Source organism: Nyctibius grandis, chromosome 32, assembly GCF_013368605.1.
Source record: "Nyctibius grandis isolate bNycGra1 chromosome 32, bNycGra1.pri, whole genome shotgun sequence".
NCBI classification, from domain to species: domain Eukaryota; kingdom Metazoa; phylum Chordata; class Aves; order Nyctibiiformes; family Nyctibiidae; genus Nyctibius; species Nyctibius grandis.
In genome coordinates this window covers 126,691-141,971 of record NC_090689.1, presented here as the reverse complement: position 1 = coordinate 141,971, position 15,281 = coordinate 126,691, and the positions used below count along the sequence as shown (strand labels likewise).

The 15,281-nt window shown below is 52.5% G+C and overlaps 1 long non-coding RNA gene across 1 annotated transcript; it reads right to left on the bottom strand.

Annotated features, from left to right (window-relative positions):
• Positions 1–13,113: 13,113 nt before the first annotated feature.
• LOC137675108 (uncharacterized) lies at positions 13,114–14,103 on the bottom strand. The gene is made up of 3 exons (XR_011049890.1): positions 14,038–14,103; positions 13,230–13,292; positions 13,114–13,138 (listed from the first exon to the last, which is right to left on the bottom strand). It is a non-coding gene; the product is annotated as an uncharacterized lncRNA (long non-coding RNA).
• Positions 14,104–15,281: the final 1,178 nt, after the last annotated feature.

The window sequence follows — 15,281 nt, the reverse complement described above, 5'->3', positions numbered from 1 at the left end:
AAACTGGTTGATTCTGTGACTCTGTGAAATCCTGCCCCTTTGTTGTGAGAGCAATCTGCGGACATTCTCATTTTGAAACCTGGCTCTGGGCTATACATTCTAAGGCATTTTCTGAAACGTTTGAACATTTGGGTAGGTAAACAAGCCCGGAGCCCTACGGTCGTTGGGGCTGTGAAAGGCCTGAAATGGGACGATTGCAGCCAGGAATAGCCTAGACGGCTGGCACCATTGTTGTGGGAGCAATCTGCAGACGTTTGCATTTTGGAGCCTGTCTCTGAGCTATTCTTTTTTTGGATATAATATGAATCCTTTGGACATTTGGGTAGGTAAAGAAGCCCAGAACCCCATGGTTTTTTGAGCTGTGAACGGGCTGAGTTGAGACCATTGCAGCCAGGAATAGCCAACAGGGCTGGCATCTTTGTTGTGGCAGCAATATGTGCATGTTCGCATTTTATAGACGAGCTCTCGGCTCGTCTTTTTCTTTGACAGAGTGTGAAACATTTGGACATTTCGGTAGGTAAAGAAGCCCTGATCCCCACGGTTGTTGGGGATGTGAAAGGACTGACATGTGACGACTGCAGCCAGGAATACCCTACAGGGATGGCACCTATGCTGTGGGAGCAATCTTCGAATGTTCGCATTTTGGAGCCTTGTCTCGGCTCTTCTTTTTCTCGGACATAGTGTGAAACATTTGGACATTTGGGTAAGTAAACAAGCCCGGAACCCCATGGTTGTTGGGGCTGTGAAAGAGTTGCTCTGGCACAATTGAAGCCAGGAATAACCAACAGGGATGGCACCTTTGTTGTGGGAGCAATCTGTGGACGTTCACATTTTGGAGACTGGCTCTCGGCTATTTTTTCCTTTGACACAGTGTGAAACATTTGGAAATTTGTGTAGCTAAACAAGCCCAGATCCCCATTGTTGTTGGGGCTGTGAAAGGGCTGACATGGGACGATTGCAGCCAAGAATATCCTACAGGGCTGGCACCTTTGTTGTGGGAGCAATCTGCGGACGTTCGCATTTTGGAGCCTGGTCTCGGCTCGTCTTTTTCGTGGACATAGTGTGAAACGTTTGGACATTTAGGTAGGTAAACAAGCCCGGAGCCCCATTGTTGTTGGGACTTTGAAAGGGCTGACATGGGACGACTGCAGCCAGGAAGATCCTACAGTGCTGGCACCTTTGTTGTGGGAGCAATCTGCGGATATTCACATTTTGGAGCCAGGCTCTCTGACTATTTTTTTCCTGGACATAGTTTGAAACGTTTGGACATTTGGGTAGGTAAACAATCCCGGAGCCGCATTGTTGTTGGGGCTGTGAAAAGGCTGATATGGGATGATTTCAGCCAGGAATACCTTTTCATGCCTGCACCTTTCTTGTGGTAAGAATCTATGGACGTTCACATTTTGGAGCCTTTCTCTTGGCTCGTCTTTTTCGTGGACAGAGTGGGAAACCTTTGGACATTTTGTAGATAAACAAGCCCGGAGCCCCATTGTTGTTGGGGCTTTTAAAGGGCTGACATGGGACGACTGCAGCCAGGAATAGCCTACAGGGATGGCAACTTTGTTCTTGGAACAATCTGCGGACCTTCACGTTTTGGAGCCTGGCTCTCGGCTATTTATTTCTTGGACATAGTGTGAAACGTTTGGACATTTGGGTAGGTAAACAAGCTTGAGCCCCATGGTTTTTGCACTGTGAAAGGGCTGACTTTGGTTGAATGCTGCCAGGAACACCCTTCAGGTATGGCGCCTTTGTTTTGTGAGCAATCTGCGGATGTTTGCATCTTGGAGCCTGGTGTCGGCTCGTCTTGTTCTTGGAGAGATTGTGAAACATTTGGACATTTGGGTAAGTAAACAATCCCAGATCCCCATTGCTGTTAGGGCTGTGAAAGGGCTGAAATGGGACGACTGCAGCCAGGAAGATCCTAGAGTGCTGGCACCTTTGTTGTGTGATTAATCGGCAGAATCTTCACATTTTGGAGCCTGGCTCTCGGCTTGTCTTTTTCTTGGAGAGTGTGTGAAATGTTTGGACATTTGGGTAGCTAAACAAGCCTGGAGCCCCATTGTTGTTGCAGCTGTGATAGGGCTGATATGGGACGATTGCAGCCAGCAATAGCTTTTCGTGCCTGCACCTTTGTAGTGGGATCAATCTGCGGACGTTCGCATTTTGGAGCCTGGTCTCGGCTCCCATTTTCTTGGACATAGTGTGAAACGTTTGGTCATTTGGGTAGGTAAACAAGCCCGTAGTCTCATGGTGTTGGGGCTGTGAAAGGGCTGACATGGGACGATTGCAGCCAGGAATAACCTACATGGCTGGCACTTTAGTTGTGGGACAATCTGCCAACCTTCGCATTTTGGAGCCTGGCTTTCGGCTCGTCTTATGCTTGGAGAGAGTGTTAAATGTTTGGACATTTGGGTATGTAAACAATCCCAGATCCTCATTGCTGTTAGGGCTGTGAAAGGGCTGACATGGGACGGTTGCAGCCAGGAATAGCTTTTTATACCTGAACCTTTGTAGTGGTAGCAATATTTGGACATTCGCAGTTTGGAGCCTGTCTCTCGGCTCGTCTTTTTCATGGACAGAGTGTGAAACGTTTGGACATTTGGGTAGCTAAATAAGTCCAGAACCCCATGGTTGTTTGGGCTGTGAAAGGGCTGACATGCGAAGATTATAGCCAGGAACAGCTTTTACCCGTGAACCTTTTTTGTGGGAGGAATATGTGGATGTTCGCATTTTGGAGCCTGCTCTCGGAAATCTTTTCTTAGGCATTTTGTGAAATGTTTGAACATTTGGGTAGGTAAACAAGCCTGGAGCCCCATGGCTGTTGGGGCTGTGGAAGGGCTGACATGGAACGATTGCAGAAAGGAACAGCTTTTAACTCCTGCACCGTTTTTTTGGGACAATCTGTGGACATTCGCATTTTGTAGCCTGGCTCTCGGCTTGGTTTTTTCTTGGACATGGTGTGAAATGTTTGGACATTTGGTTAGCTAAGCAAGCCCAGAACCCCATGGTTGTTGGGGCTGTGAAAGGGCTGAGATGGGACCATTGCAGCCAGAAATAGACTACAAGGCTGGCACATTTGTTGTGATAGCAATCTGCGGACGTTCATATTTTGGAGCCTGGCTCTCGGCTAATTTATTCTTGGACATAGTGTGAAACGTTTGGACATTTTGGTAGCTAAACAATCCCGGGGCCCCATGGTTATTGGGGCTGTGAAAGGGCTGACATGGGATGATTGTACCCAGGAACAGCCTACAGGGATGGCACCTTTTTTTTCGGAGCAATCTGCGGACGTTCACATTTTGGAGCCTGGCTCTCGGCTATTTTTTTCTTGGACAGAGTGTGAAACGTTTGGACATTTGTGTAGGTAAACAAGCCAGGAGCCCCATGGTTCTTGGGGCTTTGAAAGGTCTGACATGGGACGATTGCAGCCAGGAATAGCCTACAGGGGTGGCACCTTTGTTGTGGGAGCAATCTGCGGACGTTCGCATTTTGGAGCCTGGCTCTCGGCTGTATTTTTCTTGGACTTAGTGTGAAACCTTTGGACATTTGGGTAGGTAAAGAAGCCCGGAACCCCATGGTTGTTTGGGCTGTTAAAGGGCTGATATGGGACAACTGTAGCCATGAACAGCTTTTAACTCCTGAACCTTTTTTATGGGAGGAATCTGCGGACGTTCGCATTTTGGAGCCTGGCTCTTGGATATTTTTTCCTTGGACATAGTGTGAAACGATTGGACATTTGGATAGGTAAACAAGCCCGGAGCCCCATTGTTGTTGGGGCTGTGAAAGGGCTGACATGGGACGATTGCAGCCAGGAATAGCCTACAGGTATGGCAACTTTGTTGTGAGAGCAATCTACGGATGTTCGCATTTTGGAGCCTGGCTCTCGGCTCGGCTTTCTCTTGGACATGGTGAGAAAAGTTTGGACACTTGGGTAGCTAAACAAGCCCGGAGCCCCATGGTGTTGGGGCTGTGAAAGGGCTGAGATGGGACGATTGCAGGCAGGAATAGCCAACAAGGATTGCAACTTTGTTGTGGGAGCAATCTGCGGACGTTCACATTTTGGAGCTTGGCTCTCGGCTATTTTTTTTCTTTGACATAGTATGAAATGTTTGGACATTTGGGTAAGTAAGAAAGCCCGGAGCCTCATGGTTGTTGGGGCTGTGATAGGGCTGACATGGGACGATTGCAGCCAGGAACAACCTACATGGCTGGCACCTTTTGTTAAAGAATATTGGCAGAGTCTGGGTCTCTAGATTTGCTGGTTTTATTCAACAACTCAGAGTTGGACCACCACCGCAGTGAATGCAACCTGACTCAAATTCACTATCAGTTTATATAGAAACTAATAATTAATTACGTCATAAACTTTTAATAAGCTTCTGCTAAATTTCTACTAGCTATTTCAATTCTTCTTTCCTCAATTGTTGGTTGTTCACAAAAGTACATTGTCAGGAGTCCACAAAAGTCCATTCTTTTCCATTGCTTAGCTGATCTTTATGTTTCGGTTCCGCTCCGACTCCGGTCGACACCCCTTCCTTAATGTTCTTGCTGTGATCAGCATCCCATCTTGATCCGGGTCAACCAGAGTCTGGTTTCCACTGCCAGCGTCTCCTAAGTATTAACCTAAAATATCTAAAGTCTATTTAGAACTTTATTTCTATTGATGTTTATTTCTAAGTATCCTATATTTCTTTTAATGTAAAGAAAAGGTGAACCATACAACCCCTTTACTAAAATCATCAGAAGGTAATACTTCTAGGCCTACTCGTGCTTAGCTACTCATTAAGCTTTGATTGATGATTTGTTCAGTCCTAGGTCAGGATTACACAAGGAGCTTTGAGAACAATATTCATGGATTGTGAAAGCCCAGCTGTGTTTATCAGATTGACTTATATTTGTTATTCTATTCTTCCTTCTATTTCACCCCTATTGATCCTTGTCTCCCTAACTCGTGAGAACTTTTACATCAATTATGTGAAAATTTCTATAACAACCAGGCTGTCGCCCAATCTCCTTGATGGATCTCTCAGAGGGGTGGAGGGCTGTATGGGGGGGACACCATACGTCATTCGCCCATAGCACCACTACATGCGAGCAGTGCTGGGCACCACTGTGAGACTGCCTGTTGGGGCCTGGTTCAAGGAAGAACTATAGAGAGGACATACGAGTACACTGTTGTGTACGTGCTGAGGCAGCATGAGACAGCAAGAAAGTATAAGGATGTGGCTTTGCTTAGGCTCATAGCAAGTATCCATTTGGAACAGCAGAAGAGGCACGTGGACAGAGCTTGCACAGTGCTTGCAGCCAATAGCTTAAGGCGCGATCGTGAGATAAGGAAGTATGTATGCTATAAAAGAGCTGTGTTAACTGCAATAAAGTGGCTATCAGAGCATCACATTGTTGTGCTCTAGTCCGTTCCTCGCATGGACCCCAACAACTGCCCATGCCATAGAGAAGCCAAAACGCTCACCTTAAAAACAGCTTTTTCCAAGTCCTCCTTCCAAGACATCATCCACAGGAAGGTGTAAAAACACTTCATTTTCACTCTCCTGCCTTCAAAGAGGAGCACCCCTACATCCTTCAGGACAAGGGCGATGTTCTCCCCTTTCCCCAGGCACTGAGAGAGGAGGGACGTGGTGCCTTGGGTGCAGCCCTCCACTTTCAGCCCGGACACAGAGGCAGCCGTGGCCACCTTGGCGTATTTGAGGGGCTCCAGCTCCTTGATGCCTGCAAAACCACACAGGAGGGATGGAGACACTCACCCAGTGGCCCTTCTGCAGGCGTTTCCAAAGGGCTGCGCGTTGCAGTCATTGCATCACCCAGAAAGGCCCCGTTTTTGGACCTGCTCTGCAGAGAGGGAGTTGCTTTAGAGAGGCATTTCAGACCCAGGGAAGGGATGCAATGACCGTGCAGCCAGCCAGGGTTTAATCCGCCATCTTACCAGGCACGTAGGCCTTCTCGTCCATCAGGTTGAGGACAACTATGAGATTCCTGGCCAGGTGAAACACGGGCCTCTGGACTGTCACAGTCTCACCTCCAACCTGGATCTGTTTGGGGACAGTGTCGAAGGAGCTGAGGGCGGGAATTCGGACCCCCTGCAGGTGGGAGAGAAGGGAAGGGACAAAGGGTGAGGACTGGCTGGAGGGAAGAGCTAGGGGTGGCCCCGTCCAGGGATGGTGCTTCAGGCTGCATCCTGCCTGCTCCCGCTGTTCAGAGGCACAAGCCGGGGCAGTGGGAAGAGCTTTGGGGAGGAGATGCCGAGTGCTCTCCCTGCCCTTCCCCCTCCAAAAATAGCAGTGCTGGAGTCAGGGCAGAAGCAGCCCGAGGCCATCCAGGGGGTCTCCAGCGACCAGGATCAGCCCTGCGCTACAATACCACCTACCACAGGTGATACCGTATTGCACGAGCCCTGTTTGGCCCTTGGTGGGGACCGCTGGGGCGAGTTTCCTGCTTTCTGAGGAGGGCAAGAGTAACTGCAGGCCATGGAGACTCCCCACCCCTGGGTGCATGAGGAGGATGCGGCTGTCGTCCCACCTTGTGCAGCAGGAGCTGCTCTTGAACGTAGACGGCCACTGTATACTTTTGTGTGTTTTATGGTATCATTGATGTTGGTTTCTTGATTTTATTAAATCTGTTGAATTTTAACCCACAAGTCTCCCTCTTTTTCCCAATGTCCATCCGCGGCTGGGAAGGGGCATCGGGTGAGAGAAAAACTGTTATTTTTTAGCCCTGGGTGCGGGATAAATGAAGACACCAGAAGGGGAAAGAGACGCAGAGTGACTGTCCAGACATGGCATTTGGCTCAGGGGGCGTGCAGGGCAACAGGGACACAGAGCAACTGCTAACAAGTCCCCACGGTCACCTTTTTCTTGTTTTCACCTTCCAGGTCAAGCCCCAGGCACCTGCTGCCATTTGGTGTACACACCTGCCCTGATGCTGGATATCTGATACACGTTTAATAGCACTACGCACCCCCAGCGATTTTGTTTATTCACCTTGAGCTGGGGGAAGGTGCTTGTGTGGGTGGGACAATCGGCTTTCTCCATTTAATTTTTATGCCTCAGCAAAAACGCTGCAAGATTTGGACTAGGGGACGGCACTGAAATCAAAAGTATAAGCGACCAAGAAGGCTTCAACCACACATTTCGACTTCATTGCCTTAAACAAAACAGCGCGTGGATCCTGACTGCTCACGTCAGCCTGCAATATTCCCATTGCTCATCTGAAAGCTACTGTGCGCCTGGCTGAGGCCAGACACAACCCACACGGAGAGCAATCAGAGCTCAACCCTGCACTTTCCTTGGGACCAGTACCCTTGGACAACTTCTTTGCTGGGTTGTTTTCAAACCTGTAACTGCAAGAAAACACCCCTGATGGGCTGCCAGCAACTTGCTGGCTGTGGTAAAACCACCTGCCCTCAGTACCCCCATTTCACAAGAGCCAGCAGCACAGCTTGAGTGGGGGGAAATGCACGTATCAGCCCTGGGGGCCGAGTGAGGAGCACAAGCACCTGCCAAGGGAGCTGCATCCAGCCAGCAGCACTCCCCACTGGCTTCTCTGACATCAAAGCCCTGGTGCGTGCTCCCACCAGGAGGGAGAAACAGCGTCCAACGTTTCCCTCATTTCCCAGGGATTCCCAGGGCTCTCAAGAGCTCCCTCTCTGTGGCACCACACAGTTCAGCTACCGATGGTGTGCAGGGTCATCACTAATGAAAACAAGACAACCCAGCAGCCTGGGACTCAAGCAGGTATTGAGGGACACGACAGAGACACACCCCCATTTCCAGACAGACTTGCGGATCCACAGCAAACCCACGGCAGCTCCCCTCCTTCCTCCCCCACCGCTTCCCTCCCTCCCTGAGCAGACCCCACTAGCAGAGCGAGGCATGGCAGAGCTGGGCACAGCCCTTGCGCTGCTGAGAGAACAGCCCCAGGTGCCATGGCCCTTCTCGAAGGCCGTCTCTCCGCAGGCCCAGTGTCCCGGCGGGCTGAGGAGCAGCTGCAGGCAGGGGCTGAGATGCTGTGGCCGACGGGCTGGGATGGGTGAGCGCAGGACGAGGCCTGTGCTCCAGCAGGGCCCCTTCCAGGACGGCCTGTCTCCTCAGGAGGGGGCCTGGACAGAAGCTGCTGCCGTTTGGCTTTATTCCTGCCAAGGTGCCGCAAGAAAAAACCCAGAAAGCTACAGGATAATAACAGGCAGCTCCTCCTGCCCAGGGCCGAGGCTGCCCGAAATCCCCCCCTGCCATCATCCAACGCCAACATCTATGGTGGCGGTGGGGGGGCAGCAGGCACAGGGCGGTTCAGTGAGGAGAGGCCCAGGCCACCCCTGCCCGCCCAGCAACAGCAGAGGGGTCTGAGGAGAAATGGGGGAGACATGGGGGAGCAGCTGGGAAGAGGGGGGCCAGGGCCAGGGCGCTGCAGGGATCTCCCTTTTAGAGAGCAGCGTCATGTTTAGGGTCCCGCCAGTTGTTTGCAGGGTCCAAGCTGCATCGGGAGTGTCCAAACCCTCATTTTTATGATCCGAACTCTGCTTTGAGGGCTCAAAGCCTCATTGTTAGCGTCCTAAGTTCTGATTCTAGGGTTGGCAGCCTCCTTCTTAGGGTCTAAACCCTCATTTATAAGAGCCAAACCCCCCCTTTTAAGGTCCAAACACTCATTTTAAGGCCCCAGAGCATCATCTTTAAGGCCTACAGTCTGATTTTGAAGTCCCAAAGCCTGATTTTTAGAGACAAATCCATACTAATAGGCTCCAATGGCTCATTTTTAGCTACCAAACCTCGTTTTTAGGATCTAGTCCACAATTTTGTAGACCCAAAGCCCCTTTTTGACTTTACAAATCCTCATTTTTAAGTCCCAAAGCCTCATTTTAGGATCCAAACTCGTCATTTAGTGTTGTTATATTTGTCACAGCGGTCAAATAAAAACAGGAGACAGAATGATAGTTTCAAGCAGGCAGCAAAGCAAGAGCAAAAGCAAAAGAGCTGCCTGTGTTTATTTTACTCCATTTTTTATACCTTCCCTCCTCTAGCTGGCTAGCTTTATGATTGGCTGCACTTGCTATTCACGCGCCCGACCACAACCGCTGATTGGCCATCACACACTGGCCACGAGTCCATAGTTGGCAGCTGGAATGTCACTCCGTATCTTGTTTTTCTCACGTCCTGTTTTCTTGCTAAATTCCTTCAAGGTCAGGGCCGCCAGAAGCCCAGTCCAATCCCACAATTTTGGGTCCAAACTACTCTTTCATAGAGTCCAAAGACTCATTAGTTTAATGTCCAAAACCTCATTTTGATGGTCCAAAGCTCAGTTGTATTTTGCAAGTTCTCCTATTTAGAGTCCCAAGCCACAATTTTGGTTTCCAAAGCCTCCTTTTCAGGCTCCAAAGCAGCACTTTTATATCCAGCAAGTCATTTTTTAGTTCCATGCCGCCTCTGGACTGTCCAAAACCTTATTTTCGTGTCCAAAATGCCTCTTTTAGGTCTCAAAGTTTCATTTTTAGTCTCCAAAGCTTTGACTCTAGAGCTGGAAGCCTCCTTTTCTTGGTCCAAACCCTCATTTTTACGGTCAGCGGGTCCCATGCCCAGCTCCCTGTTTGCTGACACCCAGCCATGGGAACTGGGGTGCGGGTGGGCAGGCTGGGCAGCTGTCTGGGCTGGTGGGGGCTGGTCCCCAGTGGCCGGTCCCCCGGTGCTCCCTGGCTGGCAGGCTGGTTCTCCAGGCTCAGGTCCTGGTGGCTGAGATTGGACCTGGCTCTCCGTGGTGTTGGTGCAGGCCTGCAAGGTGGCTGTCTGGGCTGGTGGGGGCTGGTCCCCAGTGGCCGGTCCCCCGGTGCTCCCTGGCAGGCAGCCTGGTTTTCCGATCACAGGTGCTGGCAGCTGGTGTCGGGTCTCGATCTCTGGAGTGTTGGTGGGGGCCTGCAAGGCAGCTGTCTGGGCTGGTGGGGGCTGGTCCCCAGTGGCCGGTCCCCCGGTGCTCCCTGGCAGGCAGCCTGGTTTTCCGATCACAGGTGCTGGCAGCTGGTGTCGGGTCTCGATCTCTGGAGTGTTGGTGGGGGCCTGCAAGGCAGCTGTCTGGGCTGGTGGGGGCTGGTCCCCAGTGGCCGGTCCCCCGGTGCTCCCTGGCAGGCAGCCTGGTTTTCCGATCACAGGTGCTGGCAGCTGGTGTCGGGTCTCAATCTCTGGAGTGTTGGTGGGGGTCTGCAAGGCAGCTGTCTGGGCTGGTGGGGGCTGGTCACCAGTGGCTGGTCCCCCGGTGCTCCCTGGCTGGCAGCCTGGTTCTCCAGACACAGGTGCTGGCAGCTGGTGTTGGGTCTGGCTCTCTGGGGTGTTGGTGTGGGCCTGCAAGGTGGTTGTCTTGGCTGGTGGGGGCTTGTCCCCAGTGGACGGTCCCGCGGTGCTCCCTGGCTGGTAGCCTGCTTGTCCAGACACAGGTGCTGGTGGCTGGCGTCGGGTCTCAGTCTTGGTGGTGCTGGGGTGGGTGTGCAGGGTGGCTGTCCAGGCTGGTGGGGGCTTGTCCCCAGTGGCCAGTCCCCCGGTGCTCCCTGGCTGGCAGCCTGGTTCTCCAGACACAGGTGCTGGCAGCTGGCGTTGGGTCTGGCTCTCTGGGGATCTGGGGCGCGCAGGACGGCTGCTGGTGTCGGGCCCGTCTTCCACGGAGGGGCACCTGTGGAGAGAGGAGGCTGCTGAAGCCCCACCACAGCTGCGGTGACGCCAGGGTGCAGGGCAGCCCTGGGTGCACAGTGGGGTGCGGGAACCCGACTCCACGTGGGAGCTGTGGGCATGGAGCACTCTGTGCAGAAAACGGGGCTCCCCCACACCCCTCTGCTCGCCTGCCCATGGCTCGTCTCCTCTCGGCCCTGCACGTGCCGGGAAGGAGACCTGAGCCCGGCAGACCGAGGGGACCAAAGCTGGGTACGGCACTGCAGGGCCAGGAGAGCCTCCTGTTCTGCGTTCTCAGCTGCCCGGCAGAGACCAGCACTCGGCTCCCCTGCCCATCCCTGACCAGGCAATGGGACAGCCTCAGCTCTCTGCAAAAGAGTGCCCATGAATTGAGAGGCCAGTTCAAACATCTCCCAGCAGAAATCTAAGTAGAGTCTGGCCAGTAACTAACTCGGCACTCCAGAATACCCGACCTCTAAATGCTTCACAGATAAGAGCAGCCATCTAATAGAGAAGTTAGGCAAAAAACCTCCCAACAACTCACTTTTTTCTCTTCCTGCACACACAGATCGCAAAACACAACACAATCATGAGCACCACGAAGCCCGAGGCTGCCACGATGACTCCTATGAGGTAATTCTGGGAATCCTTAAGGTCCACAGCTTTTGACTTTCTCTTGTCATCAACACCTGGAGGAACAATTCTGTAGGTTAGTGTGTCCTGCGCACTACTGGTAATTGGACAGGAGCTCTGACATTGGCAGGAAATGTTCTTTCTCCCTTTGGAGGCATCTCTGAACCACTGACCATCCTGGGGCTGCAACTTTGCCTTGGTTTCAGTAGAAACAAAGGAACCTCCCAAAGCCACCACAAAAAAATGTACTCTGGAGCCTCTCTTTCTCCTCTCAGGTTTGTTCACACTCTGGGATGGCCACAATCCAGTTTTCCCAGGGTCATGGGTTTGCTCCACCTCACTGCCAAGCAAACCGTTCCTGGCTTCTTCTAGAACACTTGCTCTGTACGAATCGTTTGTCTGCTGACAGGCTGAGCAGTAGCGGGCACCAGGGGAAGAGCCTGCAGACACACAGTGATTTTATGACACTGGATGACTGAGGGTCAGCAATTACCTGGCACGCTTGTGGGTTCAATTGCGCCTCTTTCTTCATCAGGGACTGGCACTGCGTGACTGTCCTCTTCCTCAAGCGCCTCCTTCTCCACAGTCTCAGGGTCCGTCCCTTTAGAAAGAAAAGTGGATCGCTTTAAGTAGAAGTAACTGCTCTGCATCAGGAACGCAATATCTTCAGGAGGCGAAATACATCAGTAACACTTAGAAACTAAACGTGGTCATTTGTGGGTGCACCTCGTCACTAGTCCAAACAATGTGCCTTTCATGGAGAAGAATTTAAGAGCTGGACACTTCCCAGTTTACCAGGAGACAGCAAAACGTGACCTGCTGAGAGACTAGGAGATTGCATGTCATCTTCTCGTTGGCACTTAGAGCATTTTTGGCCAACTGCAAGATGACAGTAAATGACTTCCTTCAGAGAGGACAGGGAGACGCTGCGGTCAATTCATCTGGGGAAAGAGCCCTTCCAAAAAGCACATCCCATCGTGCCAACTCCATCACACAGTAAGGGTAACAGACACACACCGGGGACTGAACCCCAAGCTCTTGCAGCCGTATTCTGGGCACTTTCACAAGTGGCAGTAAAAAGCCCACAGACCCTCCAAACCAACATGAAAACCACAACAGAGTTATCTAAAAACACAACTAGAAACAGACAGCTAAACCACCCGAGGCTGAATTCACAGCCCTTCATTTTAGCTGCCTTCAAGTGAGGTGTCCATCCTCCAGTTGGATGTCTAGCTTTCAGCTGTCCCTGACCCTGACGTGTCACCGAGAGGCCTCAACCATCAAGAAGAACAACAGGCCTGGACCAGGCTGTGAAGCTGGGGCGGCTTCGATCATGGCCAGGGCATGCTTGCAGCCCAGGCAAAGTCTGCCGGTCTCAGGGACCCCCAGCTGCCTGCGCATCCTCTCTGCCACCCAAGGGCACTCTCCCCTCTGGCGACTGGCAGCACGGTGTGAGCACCTCCAGTTCCTGCCAGCTGGATACCAACACCTGCCCAGCAGAGCTCTGGCCAGTAACGGTGTAAGTGGGGCAGCAGCTGTCCCTGGGACTCAGCTTGAACCACAACTGGCAGCAGAGACTCTGGACCATCTCTGTGGCTCACCAGCACCTGCAAGGTGTGAAATCGAGTGTCGGTGCAGCGAGGCTCTGATCGAACCCTTTCTGCTCTGTAGGCTACTGCTTGTCCCTACATGTGTCTAAAACCTCAGCTTCCCAGGTCTTCTGGTTAAGAGGGTTATATACCCACTGTGTGCTGCTTGGTCCAACTGTTTCAGGAGCTCCTTTAGGACTTCTGATGACTGCTGCAAAGATTTCTCTAGTTTGGCTTTATACTTTGCTCTTTGACGACCTTAACAGAAAGTATCAAGTTAAATTTCTCACTAAGAAAATTCTGAAAACGAGTGCTTAGTGTGTGAAGTGAGTTCAGACTGACTACTCACCCATGCGATGCCAGATGCGCAGCTGCGCAGGGTCCATCTGAGGACCTGGAGCCGGAGCCACATCTGCAACCAAACAGCAATGAGAAGTTCTCATCACACATTGTTATAGACACCGTCATAACGGAACAGCAGAACATGTGAGGGGATCACGTCATGACATGGCACACGTGTTGCATGTCTATATTCTCACAGCCGCAAGAGATGCCTCCCTCACGTCTGGGCTTTGAGCTGGCAGCCCTTAAAGGAAGTACAATGCCATGACGTACCCATGTGATATCCCAGCGTGTCAGCCCTGGAACCCAGCCAGGATGCTGCGTATCGGTCGCCTACAGCCACGTCTGTGAACAAGCAGAAGAGAGCAGCTCCCGTGAAATGGTTCAATGTACTTCTTCAGATCTGAACGGCAGGGAATGCCGTTCCAATGCGGGATTGCTCCAGGGCACTTGTCTCTCCCTCCCACTCAGGAGCATCATGCAGACAGTTACTGGGTGCCTGGACCATGATGACCCAAAGCAAAGCATGCATTGAGCTGCTGCAAGAAAGGACTCCCTGGAGCTCACACCAGCTCTAAACTCCACCCCAACCAGCCCACTGACTTGGCAGCAGGCTCTGGAAGCAGCTCACAGGGTGGGGAAAAGGCTGGCAAGGATAACTTTGCAAGGCAGAGTCCACCATGGCACATCACTCAGCCCCACCCATTCCCTCTCTGCTCTTCTGCATGTCTGAGCATTGGCCACGCAAATATTAAGTCCAATTGCATAGGAACAGAATATTAAAACCTCAGTGCTGATTCACTCCAGTGACATACCTGTGGGGTCGTCCTGAGGCTCCTGGACAAGATCAGGCCGAGAATTTGGGAGGCCGTAGCCTATAGGCAGAGCTGTAATCAAGCACGTGCCCGTTAGTTGTTGTGATCTACTTCTTTCTCAGTGACCTGCAGTGACTGGAGGGGGGGTCAGGTAATGACATGGGACCCAGACATGGGTGGAGGTTTCCAAAGCTGCAGAGGGGCGCGCGTGACCTGTTGGCTGGCAGCTGGAAGCTCTCAAAATACCGTTTCCAGGCCATGTGCAACAGTCCTCAAGGACCAGATGGACAACCATAGGGCCTCTTGGGGATTTCTTACTGGGAGATCTCTACTGTGCCCAAAAGAAGCCCACAGGAAAGCACTTGATGAAAAAATTGAGCATTCACATAAGTCACAGAGAGAAGCCTGCTGGCCAGCCAGAGGCTGCACCAGCGCTGCCCCGTCTGTTCCCCTGGGCTGTGGGCTGGGGCTGTGTGCTGGGGAGCTGGGAGTGCCCAAGGACAGCAGTGCAGGGCTAGAGCAGGAATGCTCCTGTCTTCCTGAGCAGACATCTCCCGAGGAAGGACATCTCCAAGGCTGAAAGCCAGGACCCAGCTGGGGAGCCCTGGGCATGGCTGTGAGCAGCGTGGGGGAGAAGCACTCCTGCTGACCACGGTTCTACTGCCTGTCACCTCACCACGGGGTGTCTGCCTCCCACTTGCCCACAGAGCTGGCCGAGGCTCACCCGGCCCGATCCGGTCCCACTGCTCTCCCAGCCCTGCCCCACCATGACCCCAGCCACGCTGCCACGCCGAGGTGCAGTGGGCATCTCACCAGGCTGCCCAGGGCTGGGTGCCAACCCTTGCCCACCCACCTACCTAATCTCCGTGGTGGCCACACAGCAGCCCGGCCATCCCGGGCTTGCAGGGCTACCAGGAGGAGGAAGATAAGGAGGCGGGCAGGTGCCATGGCCCCCTGCAACTGCACCATGCTGCTGCTGCTGCTGCTGTGGCTGCTGCCACTGTTGTTAGTGGCACTGCCAGAGTGGTGCCTGCGACACAGCACAGCACATCACGGTGTGTCACAGTGGGCCTCTATGACATCACAGCCCACCCCCACATGTCACCTCGGGAGGGCGGGCGTCCCAGAGGGGAGGGAGACTGGGACTGCACTGAGGAGTGTTTTGACTCTCTAGAGCTTGACGACAGTGATGAAAGGGTGAAGTGTTGATGGGTACGAATCAGGAGGAAGGGCCAACAAGGCAG